Genomic DNA, 9,357 nt, shown 5'->3' with positions numbered 1-9,357 from the left:
GAGAAGGCTCTCTTACCGCTAAAGAGTTTTGACCCCATGGGGTTGACTTCAAACCCGAGCGAACATTGTTCCCTTTCAGACGTCCACCAGCATGCATGGGTGCTTGTGTGTGTTTGGCCGTGCGTACAAGACGGTCACTGTCAAAACCGCCTCTGTCCTTGTTATCAAGCCTCTGAAAGGGGAAACCCCAGATATTGAACTATGGCCCTGCACCCCGCTCAGTGGTTGGTTAAGGGGCGAGAAAGGCTGAAGAGGGTTGAGTACTTTGACTGAGAGGGTGGAGAAGAGGTCAAGAGTGCAACCATATTCTCATATTTAAGGCATTTTAAACACAGGGGCTTCTGCAGATGTCATTTGTGTATAAATTTGAATGTGTTTTAGGCAAAATTTTTGGATAGAATCTATACATTATTTTTTCTCAGCTGCATTTATTAGAGTACTTTAAAACCCCTTTAAAGATGTTTATAATCCAGAGACAATAAGTTGTCTGCAAGAGGCAGTTATCTTAAGGTGCAGTATTTTTTTGTGCTTGTGCCCAGGATTTCAAGCAGTTAATGGGGAATTTCTCATTGTAACAATGAATAAAGGAATACCACATAGATGAAGCGACATGCAATCTAGACAACACATAAAAAAAACTCTTTGTTTGACAGACAACACCTTTTAGTCTGTCAATAATTTTCTGAATGACATAGCAGTCAAGTGGTTGGACAAGTTTTTCCATGGCACAAAATGTTTCAAGACAGAGAGTGTCCACACACTCATAACTATTACGTCAAGCGACACAAGCTGTTCACAATATTCTAAGTATTCTTACTTCTCTGAACTTCAGAATCATGTATCTGTTGTTTGTCTTTAAGAGAACTCCATTTCCCAGAATGTAAAAACTGGTTAGAGCTCAAATTGGACAGCGTTTGCTCATGTAGTTGCAGGACTAACCCCAATTCCTGCTGTCTACTCTGGCGTATGTGAACATCATAGAACTCCTTCTTGACTATTTTTCTCAGAAATGGTAAAAGTTTATCTTTTCAAGAAGAAATCAACACTGCAATACAGAGGAAATGTCTTGAATGAGCAGTTTCCAAAATATTTTAACTTTTTTTCTTTATTCAAGGTACAATGCAAAATCATTTTGTCTAATAAGATGTGAAACACCAGATGGACAAAGGTGCTTGTGAAGCCCCAATTTTACTGTCAATCTCAATAACTAATAAAAATGTTCTTGTCCAAGAATAAAATCTATTATCTATTATATATTGCTTTACCTTTTACATTCTGTTTAAAATCCTTTGCAATCTGTGCAGAACATTTTTTGCAAGGGTTTTAAAGAAACAAATGCTGGATTTTGTCAGATTTCTCCCTTTTTGATGCACAATAAGTTGTTAAAAATTGGACAGGTATGGACTGCATGCAGGCTTGTCAACAGCAAGCACATTTCATCTAAGACAGCCTGCTGCAATTCGTGCAAAACAGAATAAACACAAACCTCTGGAGATCTAACCTTGACAGTTGCATGGTTCCCTCACTCTGGTTTCCGGTCTTGGTTTTTACACTCTTGGATTTTCCCAGACTTCTCAAACATTTTCCTAATGTCTTACTCTGCAAATGGTGAAAGACGTACATTAAGACCTTGTTTGTTCCCAATGGGTAATTCCCAATTATCTTGACGGATAATTGGGAAATTACGATTTGATCTCGTAAGTTCCCAATTATCCATTATTGTTTGATGGGACAAATTCCCTTTCATCTGAAGCCAGACACACCCTCTTACCAACAGTTGATTTAGTAATTGAGGACTCTTCCTGAATTATGAATCCTGTCTTGTTTATTAAATTTGTCTGTGTTACACTTTTAATGTGTGTGTTTAAGGCTTTAAATATGCCATTTCTATAAATGTTCTGTATGCAAGGAACTTGGTCAATGAAGACATAGCCCAGAATCTATTAAGTTAATGTTTGAACATACAAAAGTTTGGATGAAATATAAATTATATTAATATACGTGACACGTTTTGCATTGACAGCAAATAATTATGACATGTTACAACATCATCAGCAGTGCTTTGTAATGCTTGCAAAAAAAAAAAAACAGTATGAATCACAGGCAGTCTATTAATTAGGTGAGCATCAGGGAGATTCTTTTGACATATTCAAAACATTATTTCATCTGCCCCCCCGAGTCACAGTGAAAACCTTCACAAAGATCACCGATTGTGGCCGTCTGCCTGGGTGTCCATATGTGACATAGAAAATAAATTAGTTTCTTAATATCATCTGCACTTTTGTTAAAGTTAGTCACATCCATGCATGCATGCTGTCCTGTGAGGTAACTGAATAGCCGTTGCTCTGCCCATTAGATAGTTCATCCTCCTACACCCTCATCATGGCCTTGTGCTGACGCACCCCAGAAGCCTCTTCACTCATTGACTCTTCTGTCTCCTTCCACCCACGGTCTCGCTATACAGAATTCAGCTATTGTCCCACTAGGGACGGACACAGAGGAGAAAACAGCCCGGTTTGGTTTCAGACACATCACGCTCAGTATGCACAGATGGATCTGGAATCACTGCAAAACATATTCTGCACGGAGAAAAACCCCCCCAAAAAAACGTGTATATCCTGGTGTATGATCTCCAACATGATTTCACAATTTAAATACCTTTCTAGCTGTTCCCACACTTGTCCTCCAAGCCCAATCTTCTCTCAGTGGAAATCAAGAACTTTATTAAACCCAACCCCCTTGTGTGTGTTTATGTGTTCCTGTGTCTCTTACTGTGTTTCTACATACTGGGAAAGTGAGTTTAGTAACCTTTAGCCTCTCTCACCATTGTGTCCGAGATATGCCCCACTGCTACTGAAACATATTCCCAGAGATCTCTGCGAAATTTTTAAATCTACCAACATCTTGTGTTAATTTCACATCTGGGTCTTTGCCAAAGTGAAGGGATGAGAGTCAGTATTGAGATTAGGGGCAATAGAATCTTTCAAATACTCTTTCAATCTTCAGCAGTATCTGCTTTAGATGTTAAAAACTTTTTGTTTTCAGTGGTTCAGGTTGTTTTGTTCTTTGTAATTTGACACTAAGTTTTTAGGCATTTATTTGAACTTTCTGTCATTTTTATAAGTGTTAAGTCTTGTTTAATGACTGGCTGTTCTACACACAAAATGTCCCATGATGTTACTCCAGCATGAGAATCTGCTGATTTACAGGCCTCCTCTCAAAACATTTTACTGACTGTAGTTACAAAATCAATATGGAATACTTGTACAAGAACACACAATGTCAAAGAACCAGAGCTAGTAATGATTTTAGCAAAGTAACAAAAGATATGTTCAAAGACATTAATGATGAGCAGGAAATCACTTAACACTTGCCCTCACCAAAATTGAGAAATCTTGCTGTGGTTAAACCATAAGCATAGCCAAAGACAGAACGAGAAAACCTTATCAATCTCACAATCTAACCCTTAATCTAATTTCCACATGGCATTTCCGGCATTTTTGTGGTTTGACTTTTGCCGGTTCTAGAAAAGCAAAAGTCACAAGGAGTATTTCTCGTTTTACAGAGATTATATGAGATACACAGTTTCAACGGTCATTGCCCTCCATTGATTGTGACAGTGATGTGACTCACCCGACTGCAGCACATGTAAGAGCATATTCTCAACATGTTACAAAGCTCTTGAAGATCATTCTTGTCAATTTGTTAAAGATTTTTTTTTTTTTTCGCTTTCACTTGTCATTAACCCTGCATAGCTGAGCAATAAGCAAGCACAAGCAGGTATCGGTTGATTTGTGGTGTTGCCAGCAAACACTTGGTATCCTACACAATTAAACATCAAAACACATCACAGCTTCTTGTGGATGTCTTTATTGAACCCAGCCACTCCATCTGCTAGCACAGAATATTGAAAATAAAAATAAAAATAAAATAAGTTACATAAGTCATATTTTGCTGCACAACAAGCATTACTTGTTTACATCTGCACAAATTAAGAAATTTAAATAAAAAACATTTTGTATTTAAATAAAATATTTTTTTATATGTACATATTCTATGACTGCTGACCTAATTCTGTTTTTGCCATCTTGCATCAAGCACACTGAAAATAAATATGAGAAATATGTTCATTTTAGTTCCCAGTTTACATCTAAGTTGGCGTAATTCAATTTACCACATGCGCCATTGTTTCTTTTGTTAAGTAAAAGTTTCTTCATCTCAACGTGGATCTAGTAGAATTCCACAGAAACTTGCAAACAGGTTGCATCAACTTGTCATCAGTTGATGCAATCTGTTTTTTTCCTCCCAGTCATGCCAACATCATCCTAGCGATGTTTTACAATGAAACCTAACTGTAAAGTCTTGAGATGGGCTTATTAAATCTGGATTTATTGGAAACATTTTCTTTTTAAACTGGGGATTGCACTCAGCATTTTCCAGACACTGACCAGAACGTGAATTCATCTTATAGAAAAAAAAAAAAAAAAAGAAGAAGCATGTCTTCTTCTCAATGTTTTTGACTGGAATGATGCTGATGGGATAGACCATGCTGCACAGGCTACCTGCTTTGTCAGGCGATTGTTCCTGGCAGTCATGGCAGATAATGCACCAGATGTGCTGATTTACATCATTTTTCTACAAATACTAGTTTCAAGATAATCAACTGGTATAGAGCAACATGCAAAAACATAAGCTCTGAAAGGTCCAACCTTGAACTTATACCTTGAAGTGAGTCATGCAGTAATGACAGGTAACATCATTACTTGACAGGAAAAGTCTGATTTTTACGAGCCTATGACCAGCAATTTTTTAAATCACGTAAGCCTGGTTCAGTTGCACATTATTACTGTGCAATCAGAAAACAATGGGCGATTTGATGATATGTGATAAATTTTAAACTTTTAGACAAGGAGAGGCTTCAGATGCTGGATTCAAGATGTCCTTTTGCTCTAGGGACCTTCGCTACTTGGAGAAATGAGTCAGGCAAATAACAGACCTGTTTCAACATTGCACATTTGCCAAAATGAGCACACTATTAAACCAATGCTCCATTTTGGGTTTTGTTTTCTCAGTTACAAGACCTTGAGGCAAAACCTGTCAACATTAAGAGATGGAGGCAATTCTGTTTCCTGTTGACTACATCTTTGGCTTCATCCAGGTAAATAAGACAGCAACCCAACCTGTTTTCCAAGGCCACACTGCTATTTGCAAGTTTCTACTAATTCTCTTGAAGAAAGTATTTACCTGTCGTTCGAAAGCACGCACTAATGATTTAACTAAGGAAGGAAAATTGTAAGTTTGTTAGTATTTTAGAGGAATTTCAAAATTCAACCACATATAGACAGAATGTTTGGGTGAGAAGAGGTGAAGAAATGTGAGTTAGTTTTGAGGGGTGAGTTAAAAAAAAGACACCTGGTATCTGAACAAAGCTGCAGCTGTTTTGGCTTTACTCTTTGAAAACCCCACAGAGTGTCTTTGAAAAGGGTTAAACTGGGTCAACATGCGCACTCGTGCACATACCCCCTCACATACCAATAGGAAGGCATTTATACACATGTGGCTCACACAGGTCCAAACACAACTTGTCATATGAGAAGCTGTGTTTCCTTAGGTTGAAATGAAAAAGATTTAATGTTTCTGTATCAGTGCATGTTTATGTGGAGATGCTCAAGTGACAGCATTAAGTGTATTAATATAAAACTGTAATTCTGCTACATGGCAGTCTGTCAATTTTGGCTATTAATTGTTGCAGGGTTGCTTTCTCTGACAGGGTTATAAGCTTAAGCCCAACAAATATACATCTATTTTTTTCACCTTATGATGCTTAAGAGATCCCAGGGTGTTTCCAGTTGTGACTAATCTGAATAGTTTAGGAACCAGGTGAAGGCATGCAAGAACCCTGAAGGTGATTACAGTATATGATTGGAATGCATGGGAGTTGAATTTCGATGGTACTGTATATGTAGTAAGGTTGTATTTTCAGGAAAACCTCAATTACCACATTACAAACATGATAATTTAGACCTCACACCCACACATCACTAACAAACAATCCAAACACAGTTTTGCCTGTTGCTATTGTAGTAACTGTTTGAAAGTTAAATGCACAACAGCAAGGTTGCAAACACTCTAATATATGCTGTTTTGGAGTAGATGCACTTGAAGAAGCTCCTACTCTTTCTGACACTTTGCTTTCCCAATAATGCCTTGCCGTTATGCTGTTTTCAGTCATTCTTAGATGCATTGGACTGAGGAGTAGCTTGTATAATACTCAAATTTTCACCAGGTGCTTGTTAGTTGCTGCCACCTCTACTCTGGAGGAGTTGTGTAAGAAAGGTGCGTAGGAGGGGTGCTCTGTGAGGCGGAAGATCGGCGGGGGATCAGCGGCTCAGAGGAGGAGCTTTGTGAAAATAAGCAATGCTTCATGAGAGCAAGCGTTTAGGCATCCCCAAATGGCTGCCACCAGAGTTTCGAGAATTCTTCAAACATGAGCTTTACAACATTATAACATGATGTAAAGCTCAATAAGGTCATTTATACACAGTGTTACTGATTTCCAAATGTTTTAAATGTAGACTAAAACGTAGTGTCAATAAGAAGCTAGCTAAGGGGTCATATGTCTTCAACTATGGCTCCCCAATATCACCACATTATTGTCCTAATCTTCTTTCTCTTAGTGCTTGGAATTGGCTTCCTGGCAATGCAACAAGCCAACAGAGGCACAGTGAGGGGCTACTTCAAGGCAGGTTGATCCATGAACTGGGGTGCTTTGGAAGCATCTCTCCTTGTCAGCACCAGAGGAAGTGAGCATTTCATTGGACTTGTTGGGTTTAGTGTGGTTGCGTGGGAATTCAACACTACCGTTGCCTCAGTTGCTGTGTATATTCAGTGTTGGAGTTTACACAGTGACAGAGTACCTGTCCAAACAATAGGGAGGACGGTGCCTGAAGGTGTGTTTTCTGCTTTATCTCTCATGCTTTACATCTACACCATGCTGTCTGTGAACCTCTATTCAGGAGCCCCTTTCATTCAGGAATCCTTAGGGTGGAACCTTTATCTTTCCATCATCCCCCCTCATCATAATGACAGCTGTGCCGAAAGTCGCAGGAGGTCTGGTTGCTGTCATCTACTCAGTCGCAGTCAAAGCATTCATGATAATCTCTGAAGTCATCCATCTTATAATGATCATCTTTATCCAAATTGAAGGCCTTGGCAGGATAAGATTCAAAGACATGGAGGTCAATCTAAACATCACTTCCTTTTTTTCTGTCTTCTCCAAATCTGACATTTTCTGTATCCTGCAAGCAGTATCTCAGATGCTCAACAAGTCACTGAAAGTCCTGCAAGGTCCAAAAGATCCTGACCTCCCTTGCCCTGACGTCTTGCTGGGTCAGACCCCTGCCTCAATCTAGTGGTGTGCAGATTAGGTGATTGTACAGCGAGTTGTGGCTGCAAAGAACATCGCTGATGCCAAAGACTCTAACATCAGGGCTTCCTCAAAATTCTTCCTATTTTCATATTAGGGATGATTTCCAGGGTCTCCTTTGTTGACGAGCTGGCATGCATTAGTCCAAAACACTGTATGGTGGTGTGCTGTTCTGGGGATGGCTGCAGCAATGCGACATACCCTGAGCTTTTCATGTCGGTGATGTCTATCAGTTTCCTGACTGATAGACATCAGTTTCCTGACTTCATGATGGAGGTCCTCATGAACGGACTTCATGATGGCTTTGATCTTCAACTCTGCAAGCACCATATTAACTGTGAAAGGATGCTGTGTCCAAGGAATTAGTGATAAATTGCAGGATTTTTGTTGCTTCAGTGCTGGTTATCATTAAAATAGAAGTAGCACTGATACCATATCAGAGAGGTATGAGATTTCTTAATCGTTCTCCTTCTCCCCTGATGGCAGTACTATTCCTGCTTGGTATTCTGTGGTAGTGCTGTAACATTACTGGTGCTTTTTGGGGTTGGAGTGGTTGGCTTTATTCTTGGACCTGGGTGGATAATTTTAGGCTTTGTTCACATAGAACTGCATTGCGACCAGCCTGATGAGTGACCATCCTTCATCAAAGATGTCCAGTTCATGTATGTGGCAGCTTTCTTGTTTTGGTTATCAGCTTTACTGATTGTCATTGAGAGTCTCCACTCTTCCATTGGAACAAGAACAAATCAGAACAACCACTCTGTGAGAGTTAATGTAGAGAAGGAAGCTAAAAAGGCAAAGAACATATCAAGAAGGTGAAAAAGTTCTTAACAATTTTAGGCTTCTGGATCAGATAACGGTGATGTTTGTTGAGAAACTTTCCATAACCCCCAAAACAAGCTCAGCAGCAAGATGAAAACATAGTTAAAAAAGGGCAATATCATCCCAACCCACTCAGAACTCCAGAATGGCAGCTATAATCTGATATCTGAGCCGAGATAGGAGAGTGACGGAAAAAAGAGACAAGTGAAGGATGTAGAGAACAAAGAGGGGTGCTGATTTTGGGAAGGAGGAGAATAAATGGTAAATGTATGAGTGTTTTTGAGGATGTTCATGGGCCCCTGGAAGAATCTTCCCAGAAGTGAGTATTTATTATGCTTTGCTTCAGAAGCTTCTAAATCTGCACTAAAAGAGCTCTTGGTTGCGTTTTGTGGTCACACAGATCTGTTTAATTGGTCAAGCAAGGCTGAACTTCCAACACTGGAAGGGCCGGTAAGCATGGGTAAAAAGAAAGAAGTAAATATTTTATGCTTGACAAAGAGTGCTTAAAGTAATAAAACTTAGTACAGCATGTCACTTGTACATTATGCGGCAGTAGAATTAAATGTAAAAGTGTGCTAGCGTTTTAAGAGCTTAATTGCCAGTAACAAAAGCATAGTAAAGGTAAAATTGCCATGAGTCACATGACAAGCATTCAACAAGATCAAACCTTTGAGACTTGAAATGACTTTAATCACTTGCACATAAAACTATTGTTTGATCCAAGACTTTTATGAGCTTTTAGGCATATAATCTGAGCTATTCTCAGGTACACCCGAATAAATCAGACTGAACTAGCAAATTAATCCTTGGGGGAACAAAGGGGGGGGGGAAAAAAAGCATGACATGAAATACAGATGAACTTACAAGCTTGCTCTGGAGTTGCCATGGGCTTAGAAGGCAATATTTTACAGTAGCACAAATAAATACAAGCAACACACACACACACACGCACACACACACACACACGCATACACAAGTGTTTCCAAGAATCTTTAAGCCTTTATCAAAACACTGAGTTCACTGGTAGAGGCCTGGACGGAACTAATGATTCAGATCAATGGACATTTTGATGAACTCGCTGGTTACATGCAGGTGCTATTTAAAATAAA

The 9,357-nt window shown here is 39.2% G+C and overlaps 1 pseudogene; it reads left to right on the top strand.

Moving 5' to 3' along the window:
• Window positions 1–6,628: 6,628 nt before the first annotated feature.
• LOC103149659 (sodium/myo-inositol cotransporter-like) lies at window positions 6,629–8,059 on the top strand (annotated as a pseudogene).
• Window positions 8,060–9,357: the final 1,298 nt, after the last annotated feature.

The sequence above is a fragment of the Poecilia formosa genome, unplaced genomic scaffold (genome assembly GCF_000485575.1).
Source record: "Poecilia formosa unplaced genomic scaffold, Poecilia_formosa-5.1.2 Scaffold232, whole genome shotgun sequence".
NCBI lineage: Eukaryota > Metazoa > Chordata > Actinopteri > Cyprinodontiformes > Poeciliidae > Poecilia > Poecilia formosa.
Note: the sequence above shows the minus strand (reverse complement) of the source record. Positions and strands in the feature narration are given on the sequence as shown.